A 15,822-nucleotide genomic window follows, 5' to 3' on the forward strand; every position below is an offset into this window, starting at 1 on the left:
GGAAATTCCGTCGAAGCTGTTCGGAAAACGATGCTTCTCAGCAAAATTAGCGACATCTCTGTTGGGGATCGAACCCAGAACCTTCGGATTAGATGTCCGATGTGCTATCCACTACACCACAGAGACTACGAAGAATATATTTGTTTGGAAATTAAGTCGAAGCTGTTCGGAAAACGATGCTTCTCAGCAAAAGTAGCGACATCTCTGTTGGGGATCGAACCCAGGACCTTCGGATTAGAAGTCCGATGTGCTATCCACTACACCACAGAGACTACGAAGAATATATTTGTTTGGAAATTCCGTCGAAGCTGTTCGGAAAACGATGCTTCTCAGCAAAAGTAGCGACATCTCTGCTGGGGACCGAACCCAGGAACTTTGGATTAGAAGCCCGATGTGCTATCCACTACACCACAGAGACTACGAAGAATATGTTTGTTTGGAAATTCCGTCGAAGCTGTTCGGAAAACGATGCTACTAAGCAAAATTAGCGACATCTCTGCTGGGGATCGAACCCAGGACCTTCGGATTAGAAGTCCGATGTGCTATCCACTACACCACAGAGACTACGAAGAATATGTTTGTTTGGAAATTCCGTCGAAGCTGTTCGGAAAACGATGCTTCTCAGCAAAAGTAGCGACATCTCTGCTGGGGATCGAACCCAGGACCTTCGGATTAGAAGTCCGATGTGCTATCCACTACACCACAGAGACTACGAAGAATATGTTTGTTTGGAAATTCCGTCGAAGCTGTTCGGAAAACGATGCTTCTCAGCAAAAGAGGCGACATCTCTGCTGCGGATCAGACCCAGGACCTTCGGATTAGAAGTCCGATGTACTATCCACTACACCACAGACACCCCGAAAAATATGTATGTTTGGAAATTCCGTCGAAGGTGTTCGGAGCACGATGCTTCTCAGCCAAAGTAGCGACATCTCTGCTGGGAACCGAACCCAAGAGTTTCGGATTAGAAGTCCGATGTGCTATCCACTACACCACAGAGACTACGAAGAATATGTTTGTTTGGAAATTCCGTCGAAGCTGTTCGGAAAACGATGCTTCTCAGCGAAAGAGGCGACATCTTTGATGGGGACCGAACCCAGTAACTTTGAATTAGAAGTCCGATGTGCTATCCACTACACCACAGAGATCCCGAAGAAAATGTTTGTTTGGAAATTCCGTCGAAGCTGTTCGGAAAACGATGCTTCTCAGCAAAAGTAGCGACATCTCTGCTGGGGATCGAACCCAAGACTTTCGGATTAGAAGTCCGATGTGCTATCCACTACACCACAGAGACTACGAAGAATATGGTTGTTTGGAAATTCAGTCGAAGCTGTTCGGAAAACGATGTTTCTCAGCAAAAGTAGCGACATCTCTGCTGGGGATCGAACCCAGGACCTTCGGATTAGAAGTCCGATGTGCTATCCACTACACCACAGAGACTACGAAGAATATGTTTGTTTGGAAATTCCGTCGAAGCTGTTCGGAAAACGATGCTTCTCAGCAAAAGCAGCGATATCTCTTCGGGATCGAACCCAGGACCTTCGGATTAGATGTCCGATGTGCTATCCACTACACCACAGAGACTACGAAGAATATGTTTGTTTGGAAATTCCGTCGAAGCTGTTCGGAAAACGATGCTTCTCAGCAAAAGTAGCGACATCTCTGCTGGGGACCGAGCCAGGAACTTTGGATTCGAAGCCCGATGTGCTATCCACTACACCACAGAGACCCCGCAGAGTATGTTTGTTTGGAAATTCCGTCGAAGCTGTTCGGAAAACGATGCTTCTCAGCAAAAGTAGCGACATCTCTGCTGGGGATCGAACCCAGGACCTTCGGATTAGAAGTCCGATGTGCTATCCACTACACCACAGAGACTACGAAGAATATGTTTGTTTGGAAATTCCGTCGAAGCTGTTCGGAAAACGATGCTTCTCAGCAAAAGTAGCGACATCTCTGCTGGGGACCGAACCCAGGAACTTTGGATTCGAAGCCCGATGTGCTATCCACTACACCACAGAGACCCCGCAGAGTATGTTTGTTTGGAAATTCCGTCGAAGCTGTTCGGAAAACGATGCTTCTCAGCAAAAGTAGCGACATCTCTGCTGGGGACCGAACCCAGGAACTTGGGATTAGAAGCCCGATGTGCTATCCACTACACCACAGAGACCCCGAAGGATATGTTTGTTTGGAAATTCCGTCGAAGCTGTTCGGAAAACGATGCTTCTCAGCAAAAGAGGCGACACCTCTGCTGGGGATCGAACCCAGGACCTTCGGATTAGAAGTCCGATGTGCTATCCACTACACCACAGAGACCCCGAAGAATATTTTTGTTTGGAAATTCCGTCGAAGCTGTTCGGAAAACGATGCTTCTCAGCAAAATTAGCGACATCTCTGTTGGGGATCGAACCCACAACCTTCGGATTAGAAGTCCGATGTGCTATCCACTACACCACAGAGACTACGAAGAATATGTTTGTTTGGAAATTCCGTCGAAGCTGTTCGGAAAACGATGCTTCTCAGCAAAAGTAGCGACATCTCTGCTGGGGACCGAACCCAGGAACTTTGGATTAGAAGCCCGATGTGCTATCCACTACACCACAGAGACTACGAAGAATATATTTGTTTGGAAATTCCGTCAAAGCTGTTCGGAAAACGATGCTACTAAGCAAAATTAGCGACATCTCTGCTGGGGATCGAACCCAGGACCTTCGGATTAGAAGTCCGATGTGCTATCCACTACACCACAGAGACTACAAAGAATATGTTTGTTTGGAAATTCCGTCGAAGCTGTTCGGAAAACGATGCTTCTCAGCAAAAGTAGCGACATCTCTGCTGGGGACCGAACCCAGGAACTTTGGATTAGAAGCCCGATGTGCTATCCACTACACCACAGAGACCCCGCAGAATATGTTTGTTTGGAAATTCCGTCGAAGCTGTTCGGAAAACGATGCTTCTCAGCAAAAGTAGCGACATCTCTGCTGGGGATCGAACCCAGGACCTTCGGATTAGAAGTCCGATGTGCTATCCACTACACCACAGAGACTACGAAGAATATGTTTGTTTGGAAATTCCGTCAAAGCTGTTCGGAAAACGATGCTTCTCAGCAAAATTAGCGACATCTCTGTTGGGGATCGAACCCAGAACCTTCGGATTAGATGTCCGATGTGCTATCCACTACACCACAGAGACTACGAGAATATGTTTGTTTGGAAATTCCGTCGAAGCTGTTCGGAAAACGATGCTTCTCAGCAAAAATAGCGACATCTCTGTTGGGGATCGAACCCAGAACCTTCGGATCAGATGTCCGATGTGCTATCCACTACACCACAGAGACTACGAATAAAATATTTGTTTGGAAATTCCGTCGAAGCTGTTCGGAAAACGATGCTTCTCAGCAAAATTAGCGACATCTCTGTTGGGGGTCGAACCCAGGACCTTCGGACTAGAAGTCCGATGTGCTATCCACTACACCACAGAGACTACGAAGAATATGTTTGTTTGGAAATTCCGTCGAAGCTGTTCGGAAAACGATGCTTCTCAGCAAAATTAGCGACATCTCTGCTGGGGATCGAACCCAGGATCTTCGGATTAGAAGTCCGATGTGCTATCCACTACACCACAGAGACTACGAAGAATATGCTTGTTTGGAAATTCCGTCGAAGCTGTTCGGAAAACGATGCTTCTCAGCAAAAGTAGCGACATCTCTGTTCGGGATCGAACCCAGGACCTTCGGATTAGATGTCCGATGTGCTATCCACTACACCACAGAGACTACGAAGAATACGTTTGTTTGGAAATTCCGTCGAAGCTGTTCGGAAAACGATGCTTCTCAGCAAAATTAGCTACATCTCTGTTGGGGATCGAACCCAGGACCTTCGGATTAGAAGTCCGATGTGCTATCCACTACACCACAGAGACTACGAAGATTATGTTTGTTTGGAAATTCCGTCGAAGCTGTTCGGAAAACGATGCTTCTCAGCAAAAATAGCGACATCTCTGTTGGGGATCGAACCCAGAACCTTCGGATCAGATGTCCGATGTGCTATCCACTACACCACAGAGACTACGAAGAATATGTTTGTTTGGAAATTCCGTCGAAGCTGTTCGGAAAACGATGCTTCTCAGCAAAAATAGCGACATCTCTGTTGGGGATCGAACCCAGAACCTTCGGATCAGATGTCCGATGTGCTATCCACTACACCACAGAGACTACGAAGAATATGTTTGTTTGGAAATTCCGTCGAAGCTGTTCGGAAAACGATGCTTCTCAGCAAAATTAGCGACATCTCTGCTGGGGATCGAACCCAGGATCTTCGGATTAGAAGTCCGATGTGCTATCCACTACACCACAGAGACTACGAAGAATATGCTTGTTTGGAAATTCCGTCGAAGCTGTTCGGAAAACGATGCTTCTCAGCAAAAGTAGCGACATCTCTGTTCGGGATCGAACCCAGGACCTTCGGATTAGATGTCCGATGTGCTATCCACTACACCACAGAGACTACGAAGAATACGTTTGTTTGGAAATTCCGTCGAAGCTGTTCGGAAAACGATGCTTCTCAGCAAAATTAGCTACATCTCTGTTGGGGATCGAACCCAGGACCTTCGGATTAGAAGTCCGATGTGCTATCCACTACACCACAGAGACTACGAAGAATATGTTTGTTTGGAAATTCCGTCGAAGCTGTTCGGAAAACGATGCTTCTCAGCAAAAATAGCGACATCTCTGTTGGGGATCGAACCCAGAACCTTCGGATCAGATGTCCGATGTGCTATCCACTACACCACAGAGACTACGAAGAATATGTTTGTTTGGAAATTCCGTCGAAGCTGTTCGGAAAACGATGCTTCTCAGCAAAATTAGCGACATCTCTGTTGGGGGTCGAACCCAGGACCTTCGGATTAGAAGTCCGATGTGCTATCCACTACACCACAGAGACTACGAAGAATATGTTTGTTTGGAAATTCCGTCGAAGCTGTTCGGAAAACGATGCTTCTCAGCAAAAGTAGCGACATCTCTGTTCGGGATCGAACCCAGGACCTTCGGATTAGAAGCCCGATGTGCTATCCACTACACCACAGAGACCCCGCAGAATATGTTTGTTTGGAAATTCCGTCGAAGCTGTTCGGAAAACGATGCTTCTCAGCAAAAGTATCGACATCTCTGCTGGGGATCGAACCCAGGACCTTCGGATTAGAAGTCCGATGTGCTATCCACTACACCACAGAGACTACGAAGAATATGTTTGTTTGGAAATTCCGTCGAAGCTGTTCGGAAAACGATGCTTCTCAGCAAAAGTAGCGACATCTCTGTTCGGGATCGAACCCAGGACCTTCGGATTAGATGTCCGATGTGCTATCCACTACACCACAGAGATTACGAAGAATATGTTTGTTTGGAAATTCCGTCGAAGCTGTTCGGAAAACGATGCTTCTCAGCAAAAGTAGCGACATCTCTGCTGGGGACCGAACCCAGGAACTTTGGATTAGAAGCCCGATGTGCTATCCACTACACCACAGAGACCCCGCAGAATATGTTTGTTTGGAAATTCCGTCGAAGCTGTTCGGAAAACGATGCTTCTCAGCAAAAGTAGCGACATCTCTGCTGGGGATCGAACCCAGGACCTTCGGATTAGAAGTCCGATGTGCTATCCACTACACCACAGAGACTACGAAGAATATGTTTGTTTGGAAATTCCGTCGAAGCTGTTCGGAAAACGATGCTTCTCAGCAAAAGCAGCGACATCTCTGCTGGGGATCGAACCCAGGACCTTCAGCTTAGAAGTCCGATGTGCTATCCACTACACCACAGAGACTACGAAGAATATGTTTGTTTGGAAATTCCGTCGAAGCTGTTCGGAAAACGATGCTTCTCAGCAAAAGAGGCGACATCTCTGCTGCGGATCAGACCCAGGACCTTCGGATTAGAATTCCGATGTACTATCCACTACACCACAGACACCCCGAAAAATATGTATGTTTGGAAATTCCGTCGAAGGTGTTCGGAGCACGATGCTTCTCAGCCAAAGTAGCGTCATCTCTTCTGGGGATCGAACCCAAGAGTTTCGGTTTAGAAGTCCGATGTGCTATCCACTACACCACAGAGACTACGAAGAATATGTTTGTTTGGAAATTCCGTCGAAGCTGTTCGGAAATCGATGCTTCTCAGCGAAAGAGGCGACATCTCTGATGGGGACCGAACCCAGGAACTTTGAATTAGAAGTCCGATGTGCTATCCACTACACCACAGAGACCCCGAAGAATATGTTTGTTTGGAAATTCCGTCGAAGCTGTTCGGAAAACGATGCTTCTCAGCAAAAGTAGCGACATCTCTGCTGGGGATCGAACCCAAGTCTTTCGGATTAGAAGTCCGATGTGCTATCCACTACACCACAGAGACTACGAAGAATATGTTTGTTTGGAAATTCCGTCGAAGCTGTTCGGAAAACGATGCTTCTCAGCAAAAGTAGCGACATCTCTGCTGGGGACCGAACCCAGGAACTTTGGATTAGAAGCCCGATGTGCTATCCACTACACCACAGAGACCCCGCAGAATATGTTTGTTTGGAAATTCCGTCGAAGCTGTTCGGAAAACGATGCTTCTCAGCAAAAGTATCGACATCTCTGCTGGGGATCGAACCCAGGACCTTCGGATTAGAAGTCCGATGTGCTATCCACTACACCACAGAGACTACGAAGAATATGTTTGTTTGGAAATTCCGTCGAAGCTGTTCGGAAAACGATGCTTCTCAGCAAAAGTAGCGACATCTCTGTTCGGGATCGAACCCAGGACCTTCGGATTAGATGTCCGATGTGCTATCCACTACACCACAGAGATTACGAAGAATATGTTTGTTTGGAAATTCCGTCGAAGCTGTTCGGAAAACGATGCTTCTCAGCAAAAGTAGCGACATCTCTGCTGGGGACCGAACCCAGGAACTTTGGATTAGAAGCCCGATGTGCTATCCACTACACCACAGAGACCCCGCAGAATATGTTTGTTTGGAAATTCCGTCGAAGCTGTTCGGAAAACGATGCTTCTCAGCAAAAGTAGCGACATCTCTGCTGGGGATCGAACCCAGGACCTTCGGATTAGAAGTCCGATGTGCTATCCACTACACCACAGAGACTACGAAGAATATGTTTGTTTGGAAATTCCGTCGAAGCTGTTCGGAAAACGATGCTTCTCAGCAAAAGCAGCGACATCTCTGCTGGGGATCGAACCCAGGACCTTCAGATTAGAAGTCCGATGTGCTATCCACTACACCACAGAGACTACGAAGAATATGTTTGTTTGGAAATTCCGTCGAAGCTGTTCGGAAAACGATGCTTCTCAGCAAAAGAGGCGACATCTCTGCTGCGGATCAGACCCAGGACCTTCGGATTAGAATTCCGATGTACTATCCACTACACCACAGACACCCCGAAAAATATGTATGTTTGGAAATTCCGTCGAAGGTGTTCGGAGCACGATGCTTCTCAGCCAAAGTAGCGTCATCTCTTCTGGGGATCGAACCCAAGAGTTTCGGTTTAGAAGTCCGATGTGCTATCCACTACACCACAGAGACTACGAAGAATATGTTTGTTTGGAAATTCCGTCGAAGCTGTTCGGAAATCGATGCTTCTCAGCGAAAGAGGCGACATCTCTGATGGGGACCGAACCCAGGAACTTTGAATTAGAAGTCCGATGTGCTATCCACTACACCACAGAGACCCCGAAGAATATGTTTGTTTGGAAATTCCGTCGAAGCTGTTCGGAAAACGATGCTTCTCAGCAAAAGTAGCGACATCTCTGCTGGGGATCGAACCCAAGTCTTTCGGATTAGAAGTCCGATGTGCTATCCACTACACCACAGAGACTACGAAGAATATGTTTGTTTGGAAATTCCGTCGAAGCTGTTCGGAAAACGATGCTTCTCAGCAAAAGTAGCGACATCTCTGTTCGGGATCGAACCCAGGACCTTCGGATTAGATGTCCGATGTGCTATCCACTACACCACAGAGACTACGAAGAATATGTTTGTTTGGAAATTCCGTCGAAGCTGTTCGGAAAACGATGCTTCTCAGCAAAAGTAGCGACATCTCTGTTGGGGATCGAACCCAGGACCTTCGGATTAGAAGTCCGATGTGCTATCCACTACACCACAGAGACTACGAAGAATATGATTGTTTGGAAATTCCGTCGAAGCTGTTCGGAAAACGATGCTTCTCAGCAAAATTAGCGACATCTCTGTTGGGGATCGAACCCACAACCTTCGGATTAGAAGTCCGATGTGCTATCCACTACACCACAGAGACTACGAAGAATACGTTTGTTTGGAAATTCCGTCGAAGCTGTTCGGAAAACGATGCTTCTCAGCAAAAGTAGCGACATCTCTGCTGGGGATCGAACCCAAGTCTTTCGGATTAGAAGTCCGATGTGCTATCCACTACACCACAGAGACTACGAAGAATATGTTTGTTTGGAAATTCCGTCGAAGCTGTTCGGAAAACGATGCTTCTCAGCAAAAGTAGCGACATCTCTGTTCGGGATCGAACCCAGGACCTTCGGATTAGATGTCCGATGTGCTATCCACTACACCACAGAGACTACGAAGAATATGTTTGTTTGGAAATTCCGTCGAAGCTGTTCGGAAAACGATGCTTCTCAGCAAAAGTAGCGACATCTCTGTTGGGGATCGAACCCAGGACCTTCGGATTAGAAGTCCGATGTGCTATCCACTACACCACAGAGACTACGAAGAATATGATTGTTTGGAAATTCCGTCGAAGCTGTTCGGAAAACGATGCTTCTCAGCAAAATTAGCGACATCTCTGTTGGGGATCGAACCCACAACCTTCGGATTAGAAGTCCGATGTGCTATCCACTACACCACAGAGACTACGAAGAATACGTTTGTTTGGAAATTCCGTCGAAGCTGTTCGGAAAACGATGCTTCTCAGCAAAAGTAGCGACATCTCTGCTGGGGATCGAACCCAGGACCTTCGGATTAGAAGTCCGATGTGCTATCCACTACACCACAGAGACTACAAGGAATATGTTTGTTTGGAAATTCCGTCGAAGCTGTTCGGAAAACGATGCTTCTCAGCAAAAGTAGCGACATCTCTGTTCGGGATCGAACCCAGGACCTTCGGATTAGATGTCCGATGTGCTATCCACTACACCACAGAGACTACGAAGAATATGCTTGTTTGGAAATTCCGTCGAAGCTGTTCGGAAAACGATGCTTCTCAGCAAAAGTAGCGACATCTCTGTTCGGGATCGAACCCAGGACCTTCGGATTAGATGTCCGATGTGCTATCCACTACACCACAGAGACTACGAAGAATATGTTTGTTTGGAAATTCCGTCGAAGCTGTTCGGAAAACGATGCTTCTCAGCAAAATTAGCTACATCTCTGTTGGGGATCGAACCCAGGACCTTCGGATTAGAAGTCCGATGTGCTATCCACTACACCACAGAGACTACGAAGAATATGTTTGTTTGGAAATTCCGTCGAAGCTGTTCGGAAAACGATGCTTCTCAGCAAAATTAGCGACATCTCTGTTGGGTATCGAACCCAGAACCTTCGGATCAGATGTCCGATGTGCTATCCACTACACCACAGAGACTACGAAGAATATGTTTGTTTGGAAATTCCGTCGAAGCTGTTCGGAAAACGATGCTTCTCAGCAAAAGTAGCGACATCTCTGCTGGGGATCGAACCCAGGATCTTCGGATTAGAAGTCCGATGTGCTATCCACTACACCACAGAGACTACGAAGAATATGCTTGTTTGGAAATTCCGTCGAAGCTGTTCGGAAAACGATGCTTCTCAGCAAAAGTAGCGACATCTCTGTTCGGGATCGAACCCAGGACCTTCGGATTAGATGTCCGATGTGCTATCCACTACACCACGGAGACTACGAAGAATATGTTTGTTTGGAAATTCCGTCGAAGCTGTTCGGAAAACGATGCTTCTCAGCAAAAGTAGCGACATCTCTGCTCGGGACCGAACCCAGGAACTTTGGATTATAAGCCCGATGTGCTATCCACTACACCACAGAGACCCCGCAGAATATCTTTGTTTGGAAATTCCGTCGAAGCTGTTCGGAAAACGATGCTTCTCAGCAAAAGTAGCGACATCTCTGCTGGGGATCGAACCCAGGACCTTCGGATTAGAAGTCCGATGTGCTATCCACTACACCACAGAGACTACGAAGAATATGTTTGTTTGGAAATTCCGTCGAAGCTGTTCGGAAAACGATGCTTCTCAGCAAAAGTAGCGACATCTCTGCTGGGGACCGAACCCAGGAACTTTGGATTAGAAGCCCGATGTGCTATCCACTACACCACAGAGACTACGAAGAACATGTTTGTTTGGAAATTCCGTCGAAGCTGTTCGGAAAACGATGCTTCTCAGCAAAAGTAGCGACATCTCTGCTGGGGACCGAACCCAGGAACTTTGGATTAGAAGCCCGATGTGCTATCCACTACACCACAGAGACTACGAAAAATATGTTTGTTTGGAAATTCCCTCGAAGCTGTTCGGAAAACGATGCTTCTCAGCAAAAGTAGCGACATCTCTGCTGGGGATCGAACCCAGGACCTTCGGATTAGAAGTCCGATGTGCTATCCACTACACCACAGAGACTACGAAGAATATGTTTGTTTGGAAATTCCGTCGAAGCTGTTCGGAAAACGATGCTTCTCAGCAAAAGCAGCGACATCTCTGCTGGGGATCGAACCCAGGACCTTCGGATTAGAAGTCCGATGTGCTATCCACTACACCACAGAGACTACGAAGAATACTTTTGTTTGGAAATTCCGTCGAAGCTGTTCGGAAAACGATGCTTCTCAGCAAAAGAGGCGACATCTCTGCTGCGGATCAGACCCAGGACCTTCGGATTAGAAGTCCGATGTACTATCCACTACACCACAGACACCCCGAAAAATATGTATGTTTGGAAATTCCGTCGAAGGTATTCGGAGCACGATGCTTCTCAGTCAAAGTAGCGTCATCTCTTCTGGGGATCGAACCCAAGAGTTTCGGTTTAGAAGTCCGATGTGCTATCCACTACACCACAGAGACTACGAAGAATATGTTTGTTTGGAAATTCCGTCGAAGCTGTTCGGAAAACGATGCTTCTCAGCGAAAGAGGTTACATCTCTGATGGGGACCGAACCCAGGAACTTTGAATTAGAAGTCCGATGTGCTATCCACTACACCACAGAGACCCCGAAGAATATGTTTGTTTGGAAATTCCGTCGAAGCTGTTCGGAAAACGATGTTTCTCAGCAAAAGTAGCGACATCTCTGCTGGGGATCGAACCCAAGACTTTCGGATTAGAAGTCCGATGTGCTATCCACTACACCACAGAGACTACGAAGAATGTGTTTGTTTGGAAATTCCGTCGAAGCTGTTCGGAAAACGATGTTTCTCAGCAAAAGTAGCGACATCTCTGCTGGGGATCGAACCCAGGACCTTCGGATTAGAAGTCCGATGTGCTATCCACTACACCACAGAGACCCCGAAGAATATGTTTGTTTGGAAATTCCGTCGAAGCTGTTCGGAAAACGATGCTTCTCAGCAAAAGTAGTGACATCTCTGCTGGGGATCGAACCCAAGTCTTTCGGATTAGAAGTCCGATGTGCTATCCACTACACCACAGAGACTACGAAGAAAGTGTTTGTTTGGAAATTCCGTCGAAGCTGTTCGGAAAACGATGTTTCTCAGCAAAAGTAGCGACATCTCTGCTGGGGATCGAACCCAGGACCTTCGGATTAGAAGTCCGATGTGCTATCCACTACACCACAGAGACTACGAAGAATATGTTTGTTTGGAAATTCCGTCGAAGCTGTTCGGAAAACGATGCTTCTCAGCAAAAGTAGCGACATCTCTGTTCGGGATCGAACCCAGGACCTTCGGATTAGATGTCCGATGTGCTATCCACTACACCACAGAGACTACGAGAATATGTTTGTTTGGAAATTCCGTCGAAGCTGTTCGGAAAACGATGCTTCTCAGCAAAAATAGCGACATCTCTGTTGGGGATCGAACCCAGAACCTTCGGATCAGATGTCCGATGTGCTATCCACTACACCACAGAGACTACGAATATTATGTTTGTTTGGAAATTCCGTCGAAGCTGTTCGGAAAACGATGCTTCTCAGCAAAATTAGCGACATCTCTGTTGGGGGTCGAACCCAGGACCTTCGGACTAGAAGTCCGATGTGCTATCCACTACACCACAGAGACTACGAAGAATATGTTTGTTTGGAAATTCCGTCGAAGCTGTTCGGAAAACGATGCTTCTCAGCAAAAGTAGCGACATCTCTGCTGGGGATCGAACCCAGGATCTTCGGATTAGAAGTCCGATGTGCTATCCACTACACCACAGAGACTACGAAGAATATGCTTGTTTGGAAATTCCGTCGAAGCTGTTCGGAAAACGATGCTTCTCAGCAAAAGTAGCGACATCTCTGTTCGGGATCGAACCCAGGACCTTCGGATTAGATGTCCGATGTGCTATCCACTACACCACAGAGACTACGAAGAATATGTTTGTTTGGAAATTCCGTCGAAGCTGTTCGGAAAACGATGCTTCTCAGCAAAATTAGCTACATCTCTGTTGGGGATCGAACCCAGGACCTTCGGATTAGAAGTCCGATGTGCTATCCACTACACCACAGAGACTACGAAGAATATGTTTGTTTGGAAATTCCGTCGAAGCTGTTCGGAAAACGATGCTTCTCAGCAAAATTAGCGACATCTCTGTTGGGGATCGAACCCAGAACCTTCGGATTAGATGTCCGATGTGCTATCCACTACACCACAGAGACTACGAGAATATGTTTGTTTGGAAATTCCGTCGAAGCTGTTCGGAAAACGATGCTTCTCAGCAAAAGTAGCGACATCTCTGTTCGGGATCGAACCCAGGACCTTCGGATTAGATGTCCGATGTGCTATCCACTACACCACAGAGATTACGAAGAATATGTTTGTTTGGAAATTCCGTCGAAGCTGTTCGGAAAACGATGCTTCTCAGCAAAAGTAGCGACATCTCTGCTGGGGACCGAACCCAGGAACTTTGGATTAGAAGCCCGATGTGCTATCCACTACACCACAGAGACCCCGCAGAATATGTTTGTTTGGAAATTCCGTCGAAGCTGTTCGGAAAACGATGCTTCTCAGCAAAAGTAGCGACATCTCTGCTGGGGATCGAACCCAGGACCTTCGGATTAGAAGTCCGATGTGCTATCCACTACACCACAGAGACTACGAAGAGTATGTTTGTTTGGAAATTCCGTCGAAGCTGTTCGGAAAACGATGCTTCTCAGCAAAAGCAGCGACATCTCTGCTGGGGATCGAACCCAGGACCTTCGGATTAGAAGTCCGATGTGCTATCCACTACACCACAGAGACTACGAAGAATATGTTTGTTTGGAAATTCCGTCGAAGCTGTTCGGAAAACGATGCTTCTCAGCAAAAGAGGCGACATCTCTGCTGCGGATCAGACCCAGGACCTTCGGATTAGAAGTCCGATGTACTATCCACTACACCACAGACACCCCGAAAAATATGTATGTTTGGAAATTCCGTCGAAGGTGTTCGGAGCACGATGCTTCTCAGCCAAAGTAGCGTCATCTCTTCTGGGGATCGAACCCAAGAGTTTCGGTTTAGAAGTCCGATGTGCTATCCACTACACCACAGAGACTACGAAGAATATGTTTGTTTGGAAATTCCGTCGAAGCTGTTCGGAAAACGATGCTTCTCAGCGAAAGAGGCGACATCTCTGATGGGGACCGAACCCAGGAACTTTGAATTAGATGTCCGATGTGCTATCCACTACACCACAGAGACCCCGAAGAATATGTTTGTTTGGAAATTCCGTCGAAGCTGTTCGGAAAACGATGCTTCTCAGCAAAAGTAGCGACATCTCTGCTGGGGATCGAACCCAAGTCTTTCGGATTAGAAGTCCGATGTGCTATCCACTACACCACAGAGACTACGAAGAATGTGTTTGTTTGGAAATTCCGTCGAAGCTGTTCGGAAAACGATGTTTCTCAGCAAAAGTAGCGACATCTCTGCTGGGGATCGAACCCAGGACCTTCGGATTAGAAGTCCGATGTGCTATCCACTACACCACAGAGACTACGAAGAATATGTTTGTTTGGAAATTCCGTCGAAGCTGTTCGGAAAACGATGCTTCTCAGCAAAAGTAGCGACATCTCTGTTCGGGATCGAACCCAGGACCTTCGGATTAGATGTCCGATGTGCTATCCACTACACCACCGAGACTACGAAGAATATGTTTGTTTGGAAATTCCGTCGAAGCTGTTCGGAAAACGATGCTTCTCAGCAAAAGTAGCGACATCTCTGTTCGGGATCGAACCCAGGACCTTCGGATTAGATGTCCGATGTGCTATCCACTACACCACAGAGACTACGAAGAATATGTTTGTTTGGAAATTCCGTCGAAGCTGTTCGGAAAACGATGCTTCTCAGCAAAAGTAGCGACATCTCTGCTGGGGATCGAACCCAAGTCTTTCGGATTAGAAGTCCGATGTGCTATCCACTACACCACAGAGACTACGAAGAATGTGTTTGTTTGGAAATTCCGTCGAAGCTGTTCGGAAAACGATGTTTCTCAGCAAAAGTAGCGACATCTCTGCTGGGGATCGAACCCAGGACCTTCGGATTAGAAGTCCGATGTGCTATCCACTACACCACAGAGACTACGAAGAATATGTTTGTTTGGAAATTCCGTCGAAGCTGTTCGGAAAACGATGCTTCTCAGCAAAATTAGCGACATCTCTGTTGGGGATCGAACCCACAACCTTCGGATTAGAAGTCCGATGTGCTATCCACTACACCACAGAGACTACGAAGAATACGTTTGTTTGGAAATTCCGTCGAAGCTGTTCGGAAAACGATGCTTCTCAGCAAAAGTAGCGACATATCTACTGGGGACCGAACCCAGGAACTTTGGATTAGAAGCCCGATGTGCTATCCACTACACCACAGAGACCCCGCAGAATATGTTTGTTTGGAAATTTCGTCGAAGCTGTTCGGAAAACGATGCTTCTCAGCAAAAGTAGCGACATTTCTGCTGGGGATCGAACCCAGGACCTTCGGATTAGAAGTCCGATGTGCTATCCACTACACCACAGAGACTACAAAGAATATGTTTGTTTGGAAATTCCGTCGAAGCTGTTCGGAAAACGATGCTTCTCAGCAAAAGTAGCGACATCTCTGTTCGGGATCGAACCCAGGACCTTCGGATTAGATGTCCGATGTGCTATCCACTACACCACAGAGACTACGAAGAATATGCTTGTTTGGAAATTCCGTCGAAGCTGTTCGGAAAACGATGCTTCTCAGCAAAAGTAGCGACATCTCTGTTTGGGATCGAACCCAGGACCTTCGGATTAGATGTCCGATGTGCTATCCACTACACCACAGAGACTACGAAGAATATGTTTGTTTGGAAATTCCGTCGAAGCTGTTCGGAAAACGATGCTTCTCAGCAAAATTAGCTACATCTCTGTTGGGTATCGAACCCAGGACCTTCGGATTAGAAGTCCGATGTGCTATCCACTACACCACAGAGACTACGAAGAATATGTTTGTTTGGAAATTCCGTCGAAGCTGTTCGGAAAACGATGCTTCTCAGCAAAATTAGCGACATCTCTGTTGGGGATCGAACCCAGAACCTTCGGATTAGATGTCCGATGTGCTATCCACTACACCACAGAGACTACGAAGAATATGTTTGTTTGGAAATTCCGTCGAAGCTGTTTGGAAAACGATGCTTCTCAGCAAAAGAGGCGACATCTCT

General features: G+C 46.9%; 51 non-coding genes across 51 annotated transcripts; all 51 read right to left on the reverse strand.

Moving 5' to 3' along the window:
• Window positions 1–199: 199 nt before the first annotated feature.
• On the reverse strand, window positions 200–272 carry TRNAR-UCU (transfer RNA arginine (anticodon UCU)). The gene has a single exon. It is a non-coding gene; the product is annotated as a tRNA-Arg (tRNA).
• Window positions 273–491: 219 nt separating this feature from the next.
• Window positions 492–564, reverse strand: TRNAR-UCU (transfer RNA arginine (anticodon UCU)). Its single transcript has one exon. It is a non-coding gene; the product is annotated as a tRNA-Arg (tRNA).
• Window positions 565–637: 73 nt separating this feature from the next.
• Window positions 638–710, reverse strand: TRNAR-UCU (transfer RNA arginine (anticodon UCU)). The gene has a single exon. It is a non-coding gene; the product is annotated as a tRNA-Arg (tRNA).
• Window positions 711–1,221: 511 nt separating this feature from the next.
• TRNAR-UCU (transfer RNA arginine (anticodon UCU)) lies at window positions 1,222–1,294 on the reverse strand. Its single transcript has one exon. It is a non-coding gene; the product is annotated as a tRNA-Arg (tRNA).
• A 73-nt stretch (window positions 1,295–1,367) lies between these two features.
• On the reverse strand, window positions 1,368–1,440 carry TRNAR-UCU (transfer RNA arginine (anticodon UCU)). Its single transcript has one exon. It is a non-coding gene; the product is annotated as a tRNA-Arg (tRNA).
• A 362-nt stretch (window positions 1,441–1,802) lies between these two features.
• Window positions 1,803–1,875, reverse strand: TRNAR-UCU (transfer RNA arginine (anticodon UCU)). Its single transcript has one exon. It is a non-coding gene; the product is annotated as a tRNA-Arg (tRNA).
• Window positions 1,876–2,240: 365 nt separating this feature from the next.
• On the reverse strand, window positions 2,241–2,313 carry TRNAR-UCU (transfer RNA arginine (anticodon UCU)). Its single transcript has one exon. It is a non-coding gene; the product is annotated as a tRNA-Arg (tRNA).
• A 73-nt stretch (window positions 2,314–2,386) lies between these two features.
• On the reverse strand, window positions 2,387–2,459 carry TRNAR-UCU (transfer RNA arginine (anticodon UCU)). The gene has a single exon. It is a non-coding gene; the product is annotated as a tRNA-Arg (tRNA).
• Window positions 2,460–2,678: 219 nt separating this feature from the next.
• On the reverse strand, window positions 2,679–2,751 carry TRNAR-UCU (transfer RNA arginine (anticodon UCU)). Its single transcript has one exon. It is a non-coding gene; the product is annotated as a tRNA-Arg (tRNA).
• Window positions 2,752–2,970: 219 nt separating this feature from the next.
• On the reverse strand, window positions 2,971–3,043 carry TRNAR-UCU (transfer RNA arginine (anticodon UCU)). Its single transcript has one exon. It is a non-coding gene; the product is annotated as a tRNA-Arg (tRNA).
• Window positions 3,044–3,407: 364 nt separating this feature from the next.
• On the reverse strand, window positions 3,408–3,480 carry TRNAR-UCU (transfer RNA arginine (anticodon UCU)). The gene has a single exon. It is a non-coding gene; the product is annotated as a tRNA-Arg (tRNA).
• A 73-nt stretch (window positions 3,481–3,553) lies between these two features.
• TRNAR-UCU (transfer RNA arginine (anticodon UCU)) lies at window positions 3,554–3,626 on the reverse strand. The gene has a single exon. It is a non-coding gene; the product is annotated as a tRNA-Arg (tRNA).
• Window positions 3,627–3,845: 219 nt separating this feature from the next.
• TRNAR-UCU (transfer RNA arginine (anticodon UCU)) lies at window positions 3,846–3,918 on the reverse strand. Its single transcript has one exon. It is a non-coding gene; the product is annotated as a tRNA-Arg (tRNA).
• A 365-nt stretch (window positions 3,919–4,283) lies between these two features.
• On the reverse strand, window positions 4,284–4,356 carry TRNAR-UCU (transfer RNA arginine (anticodon UCU)). Its single transcript has one exon. It is a non-coding gene; the product is annotated as a tRNA-Arg (tRNA).
• Window positions 4,357–4,575: 219 nt separating this feature from the next.
• TRNAR-UCU (transfer RNA arginine (anticodon UCU)) lies at window positions 4,576–4,648 on the reverse strand. The gene has a single exon. It is a non-coding gene; the product is annotated as a tRNA-Arg (tRNA).
• A 219-nt stretch (window positions 4,649–4,867) lies between these two features.
• On the reverse strand, window positions 4,868–4,940 carry TRNAR-UCU (transfer RNA arginine (anticodon UCU)). Its single transcript has one exon. It is a non-coding gene; the product is annotated as a tRNA-Arg (tRNA).
• Window positions 4,941–5,159: 219 nt separating this feature from the next.
• On the reverse strand, window positions 5,160–5,232 carry TRNAR-UCU (transfer RNA arginine (anticodon UCU)). The gene has a single exon. It is a non-coding gene; the product is annotated as a tRNA-Arg (tRNA).
• Window positions 5,233–5,597: 365 nt separating this feature from the next.
• Window positions 5,598–5,670, reverse strand: TRNAR-UCU (transfer RNA arginine (anticodon UCU)). Its single transcript has one exon. It is a non-coding gene; the product is annotated as a tRNA-Arg (tRNA).
• Window positions 5,671–5,743: 73 nt separating this feature from the next.
• On the reverse strand, window positions 5,744–5,816 carry TRNAR-UCU (transfer RNA arginine (anticodon UCU)). Its single transcript has one exon. It is a non-coding gene; the product is annotated as a tRNA-Arg (tRNA).
• A 511-nt stretch (window positions 5,817–6,327) lies between these two features.
• TRNAR-UCU (transfer RNA arginine (anticodon UCU)) lies at window positions 6,328–6,400 on the reverse strand. Its single transcript has one exon. It is a non-coding gene; the product is annotated as a tRNA-Arg (tRNA).
• A 219-nt stretch (window positions 6,401–6,619) lies between these two features.
• TRNAR-UCU (transfer RNA arginine (anticodon UCU)) lies at window positions 6,620–6,692 on the reverse strand. The gene has a single exon. It is a non-coding gene; the product is annotated as a tRNA-Arg (tRNA).
• A 365-nt stretch (window positions 6,693–7,057) lies between these two features.
• TRNAR-UCU (transfer RNA arginine (anticodon UCU)) lies at window positions 7,058–7,130 on the reverse strand. Its single transcript has one exon. It is a non-coding gene; the product is annotated as a tRNA-Arg (tRNA).
• A 73-nt stretch (window positions 7,131–7,203) lies between these two features.
• Window positions 7,204–7,276, reverse strand: TRNAR-UCU (transfer RNA arginine (anticodon UCU)). The gene has a single exon. It is a non-coding gene; the product is annotated as a tRNA-Arg (tRNA).
• A 511-nt stretch (window positions 7,277–7,787) lies between these two features.
• TRNAR-UCU (transfer RNA arginine (anticodon UCU)) lies at window positions 7,788–7,860 on the reverse strand. The gene has a single exon. It is a non-coding gene; the product is annotated as a tRNA-Arg (tRNA).
• A 219-nt stretch (window positions 7,861–8,079) lies between these two features.
• TRNAR-UCU (transfer RNA arginine (anticodon UCU)) lies at window positions 8,080–8,152 on the reverse strand. Its single transcript has one exon. It is a non-coding gene; the product is annotated as a tRNA-Arg (tRNA).
• A 73-nt stretch (window positions 8,153–8,225) lies between these two features.
• On the reverse strand, window positions 8,226–8,298 carry TRNAR-UCU (transfer RNA arginine (anticodon UCU)). Its single transcript has one exon. It is a non-coding gene; the product is annotated as a tRNA-Arg (tRNA).
• A 73-nt stretch (window positions 8,299–8,371) lies between these two features.
• On the reverse strand, window positions 8,372–8,444 carry TRNAR-UCU (transfer RNA arginine (anticodon UCU)). Its single transcript has one exon. It is a non-coding gene; the product is annotated as a tRNA-Arg (tRNA).
• Window positions 8,445–8,663: 219 nt separating this feature from the next.
• On the reverse strand, window positions 8,664–8,736 carry TRNAR-UCU (transfer RNA arginine (anticodon UCU)). The gene has a single exon. It is a non-coding gene; the product is annotated as a tRNA-Arg (tRNA).
• Window positions 8,737–8,809: 73 nt separating this feature from the next.
• TRNAR-UCU (transfer RNA arginine (anticodon UCU)) lies at window positions 8,810–8,882 on the reverse strand. The gene has a single exon. It is a non-coding gene; the product is annotated as a tRNA-Arg (tRNA).
• Window positions 8,883–8,955: 73 nt separating this feature from the next.
• TRNAR-UCU (transfer RNA arginine (anticodon UCU)) lies at window positions 8,956–9,028 on the reverse strand. Its single transcript has one exon. It is a non-coding gene; the product is annotated as a tRNA-Arg (tRNA).
• A 365-nt stretch (window positions 9,029–9,393) lies between these two features.
• Window positions 9,394–9,466, reverse strand: TRNAR-UCU (transfer RNA arginine (anticodon UCU)). Its single transcript has one exon. It is a non-coding gene; the product is annotated as a tRNA-Arg (tRNA).
• A 219-nt stretch (window positions 9,467–9,685) lies between these two features.
• TRNAR-UCU (transfer RNA arginine (anticodon UCU)) lies at window positions 9,686–9,758 on the reverse strand. Its single transcript has one exon. It is a non-coding gene; the product is annotated as a tRNA-Arg (tRNA).
• Window positions 9,759–10,123: 365 nt separating this feature from the next.
• Window positions 10,124–10,196, reverse strand: TRNAR-UCU (transfer RNA arginine (anticodon UCU)). The gene has a single exon. It is a non-coding gene; the product is annotated as a tRNA-Arg (tRNA).
• Window positions 10,197–10,561: 365 nt separating this feature from the next.
• On the reverse strand, window positions 10,562–10,634 carry TRNAR-UCU (transfer RNA arginine (anticodon UCU)). The gene has a single exon. It is a non-coding gene; the product is annotated as a tRNA-Arg (tRNA).
• Window positions 10,635–10,707: 73 nt separating this feature from the next.
• Window positions 10,708–10,780, reverse strand: TRNAR-UCU (transfer RNA arginine (anticodon UCU)). The gene has a single exon. It is a non-coding gene; the product is annotated as a tRNA-Arg (tRNA).
• Window positions 10,781–11,291: 511 nt separating this feature from the next.
• On the reverse strand, window positions 11,292–11,364 carry TRNAR-UCU (transfer RNA arginine (anticodon UCU)). Its single transcript has one exon. It is a non-coding gene; the product is annotated as a tRNA-Arg (tRNA).
• Window positions 11,365–11,437: 73 nt separating this feature from the next.
• TRNAR-UCU (transfer RNA arginine (anticodon UCU)) lies at window positions 11,438–11,510 on the reverse strand. The gene has a single exon. It is a non-coding gene; the product is annotated as a tRNA-Arg (tRNA).
• A 73-nt stretch (window positions 11,511–11,583) lies between these two features.
• TRNAR-UCU (transfer RNA arginine (anticodon UCU)) lies at window positions 11,584–11,656 on the reverse strand. Its single transcript has one exon. It is a non-coding gene; the product is annotated as a tRNA-Arg (tRNA).
• Window positions 11,657–11,729: 73 nt separating this feature from the next.
• On the reverse strand, window positions 11,730–11,802 carry TRNAR-UCU (transfer RNA arginine (anticodon UCU)). The gene has a single exon. It is a non-coding gene; the product is annotated as a tRNA-Arg (tRNA).
• Window positions 11,803–12,166: 364 nt separating this feature from the next.
• Window positions 12,167–12,239, reverse strand: TRNAR-UCU (transfer RNA arginine (anticodon UCU)). Its single transcript has one exon. It is a non-coding gene; the product is annotated as a tRNA-Arg (tRNA).
• A 73-nt stretch (window positions 12,240–12,312) lies between these two features.
• On the reverse strand, window positions 12,313–12,385 carry TRNAR-UCU (transfer RNA arginine (anticodon UCU)). Its single transcript has one exon. It is a non-coding gene; the product is annotated as a tRNA-Arg (tRNA).
• A 219-nt stretch (window positions 12,386–12,604) lies between these two features.
• TRNAR-UCU (transfer RNA arginine (anticodon UCU)) lies at window positions 12,605–12,677 on the reverse strand. The gene has a single exon. It is a non-coding gene; the product is annotated as a tRNA-Arg (tRNA).
• A 510-nt stretch (window positions 12,678–13,187) lies between these two features.
• TRNAR-UCU (transfer RNA arginine (anticodon UCU)) lies at window positions 13,188–13,260 on the reverse strand. Its single transcript has one exon. It is a non-coding gene; the product is annotated as a tRNA-Arg (tRNA).
• A 73-nt stretch (window positions 13,261–13,333) lies between these two features.
• TRNAR-UCU (transfer RNA arginine (anticodon UCU)) lies at window positions 13,334–13,406 on the reverse strand. Its single transcript has one exon. It is a non-coding gene; the product is annotated as a tRNA-Arg (tRNA).
• A 511-nt stretch (window positions 13,407–13,917) lies between these two features.
• On the reverse strand, window positions 13,918–13,990 carry TRNAR-UCU (transfer RNA arginine (anticodon UCU)). The gene has a single exon. It is a non-coding gene; the product is annotated as a tRNA-Arg (tRNA).
• Window positions 13,991–14,063: 73 nt separating this feature from the next.
• Window positions 14,064–14,136, reverse strand: TRNAR-UCU (transfer RNA arginine (anticodon UCU)). The gene has a single exon. It is a non-coding gene; the product is annotated as a tRNA-Arg (tRNA).
• A 365-nt stretch (window positions 14,137–14,501) lies between these two features.
• TRNAR-UCU (transfer RNA arginine (anticodon UCU)) lies at window positions 14,502–14,574 on the reverse strand. Its single transcript has one exon. It is a non-coding gene; the product is annotated as a tRNA-Arg (tRNA).
• A 73-nt stretch (window positions 14,575–14,647) lies between these two features.
• TRNAR-UCU (transfer RNA arginine (anticodon UCU)) lies at window positions 14,648–14,720 on the reverse strand. Its single transcript has one exon. It is a non-coding gene; the product is annotated as a tRNA-Arg (tRNA).
• Window positions 14,721–14,793: 73 nt separating this feature from the next.
• On the reverse strand, window positions 14,794–14,866 carry TRNAR-UCU (transfer RNA arginine (anticodon UCU)). The gene has a single exon. It is a non-coding gene; the product is annotated as a tRNA-Arg (tRNA).
• A 219-nt stretch (window positions 14,867–15,085) lies between these two features.
• TRNAR-UCU (transfer RNA arginine (anticodon UCU)) lies at window positions 15,086–15,158 on the reverse strand. The gene has a single exon. It is a non-coding gene; the product is annotated as a tRNA-Arg (tRNA).
• A 365-nt stretch (window positions 15,159–15,523) lies between these two features.
• Window positions 15,524–15,596, reverse strand: TRNAR-UCU (transfer RNA arginine (anticodon UCU)). Its single transcript has one exon. It is a non-coding gene; the product is annotated as a tRNA-Arg (tRNA).
• Window positions 15,597–15,822: the final 226 nt, after the last annotated feature.

This window comes from Leiobunum rupestre, chromosome 7 (genome assembly GCF_980474605.1).
Source record: "Leiobunum rupestre chromosome 7, qqLeiRupe1.1.hap1, whole genome shotgun sequence".
Lineage (NCBI taxonomy): Eukaryota > Metazoa > Arthropoda > Arachnida > Opiliones > Sclerosomatidae > Leiobunum > Leiobunum rupestre.